Source organism: Octodon degus, unplaced genomic scaffold, assembly GCF_000260255.1.
Source record: "Octodon degus isolate 3935 unplaced genomic scaffold, OctDeg1.0 scaffold00095, whole genome shotgun sequence".
Classification (NCBI taxonomy): Eukaryota; Metazoa; Chordata; class Mammalia; order Rodentia; family Octodontidae; genus Octodon; species Octodon degus.
In genome coordinates this window covers 1,133,806-1,136,209 of record NW_004524671.1, presented here as the reverse complement: position 1 = coordinate 1,136,209, position 2,404 = coordinate 1,133,806, and the positions used below count along the sequence as shown (strand labels likewise).

The window sequence follows — 2,404 nt, the reverse complement described above, 5'->3', positions numbered from 1 at the left end:
CTCAGAAAAAAGTAGGGGTAGATATCCTGTTTGCAGACAATGTGAACTTCAAGCCAAGATAAATCAGATGAGATAAAAAGGTCACTACATTCTGGTTAGGGGAAAAATTCAAGAGGAAGATAGATATAGATAGATAGATAGATAGATAGATAGATAGATAGATAGATGTTGCCCAACAACATAAGGCAAATTACAACAGACATGAAAAATCTAATAACAAATAATACAATATAACAGGAAACCTTAACAGCCCCTTATCTCAGAAAGATAGGTCAAGTAGACAAAAAGTTGGCAAAGAGGTAGCAGAATTGAACCAAACATGGGCTTAAATGAACATATACAGAGTATTCCACCTAAAAATATCTGAATACACATTCTTTTCACCTGTATATGGGACCTTCTCTAAAACAGGCCTCAAAAAAAAATAAATAAATAGACCACATACTAGTCCATAGATCATGCATATTACCTGACCACAGTGCAAAGAAAACGGAAATTAACCACAAAGAAACCACAAAACCATAAATATATGGAAATTAAATAACACTCTCCTGAGCAACCAGTGGTTTATGGATAAAATTAAACAATATCTACAATTCAATAAAAATTCAAAAACAACTTACCAAAATTTGTGTGATGCAATGAATGCAGTTCTCCGAAGGATATTTATAGTGGTGCACTTACGCATTAGGAAAACAGAACAAGAACATGTAAATACCCTAATGCTGCACCTCAAGCTTTTAGAAAAAGAAGAGCAAACAAAACCCAAAGCCCAAATATCAGAGGAAATTATAAAAATTCCACCAATAAGCTCCAAGAATTATAAACAAATTCAGAAGCATAGCAGGACAAAAAGTTAATACCCAAAAATCAATAGCATTCCTATACACAGATAACAAATTCACTCAGAGAGAAATTAGATAAACAATACCCTTCATAATAGCATTCAAAAATGAAATAATTTGGAGTTAATCTAACAAAGATTGTAAAAAATCTATACAGTGAAAAGTACAATACTATGAAAAGAGAGATTGAAAAAGATTTCAGAAAATGGCTATCTTGGAAACAACCAAAATGCCCATCACCTGAGAAATGGATGGACAAGATGTGGTATTTTTGTACAATAGAATATTACTCAGCTATAAAGAGAAACAATCTTGAGGACTTTATAGGTAAGTGGATGCAACTAGAGGCTGTACTCATAAGTGGAATAAAGCAGACCCACATGTTTAGATATCATATTGTCTCCCTAGTGCAAGAACCTGGAAGAATAAATAAAACTTGAAAGGTATAATACATATAGTAGAATGGAAAAAAATTGAACATAAAGATTAAAGAATGAAGATGAGAGAAAGGAGAAAAGATAGGAAAATGTAGGAGGAAAAATCATGCAAGTATATATATATATAGGATGGCTGAGATGATTGTACTAATATTTTCCATCAGTTTTTTGAAAATGGCAGTTAATGTTTAGAATTTTCACTTTGATTAACTCTGTATGCTGATATCTGCAATCTAAGCAACTACTTCAAAGACAGCACTGTGTGATACAAAACCATGGTTGACTGTCTCTCATCTTAGTCTTTTAAATGTATACTGTTTCTAACACCTTATCAATCATTATTATATTCTCTTTATAATACATTTTTGAAAATGTGAAAAATAAAGTTTATTTAAAGCAAGTATTAATATCTAATTGTTTGTCCAATCTTTCAAAACTATATCTGTTATCTGAGCAACAGATCTGGTGATAAAAATACATAATACAGCCACCATTGTTAGTTTGCTATTCTTGTTTTGAAAATCTGAAACACATGCATTGCTATATGTTACCTTTCTGTCTTCATATTTTCTATTTGTTTTTGTTTTTTTTACTCTTCAAAATAAAATAAAATATTTTTAAATTGAAAAGTATACATAATGCTTCTGGGAAAGGACTTTCATCAGTTATAAGGATTTTCCATTTTGTTAAAGGAGACAAATTCAATCAATTATAAGGGTAGAGTGAGAAAACATTCCCATGTCAAGTACAAACTGGCTACATTGACCACAATAGTATATAACTCTGATCTTCAGTTATGTAATAAAACTCAAGCTACAGTTTTTAAAAAAACAGCAGCAATCCCTGGCACCACATGCATGCTGACCCCATTCCCAGGGACACTGAACCACTCACAGAGACCAGACATGGTGGCTCACCCCTGTAATCCCAGCACTGGGGAGGCTGAAAGCTCAAGGATCACTATGAGTCTGAGCTGTGTAGCAAGTCCCTGTACAAAATACATAAAATATAATAATAATAGTAATAATAATAATAAAAACAGCAGCTCTGCCAAAGGAATCAGAAAGAGTTGTCCATATGCACTTTGCAAAATATGACCCCAAAAAGAAAAAAAGAGCAAGT

At 32.3% G+C, this 2,404-nt stretch overlaps 1 pseudogene; it reads left to right on the top strand.

Moving 5' to 3' along the window:
- The window catches only part of LOC101568188, a 5,193-nt pseudogene that overhangs the window by 1,968 nt on the left and 821 nt on the right, over positions 1 to 2,404 (top strand).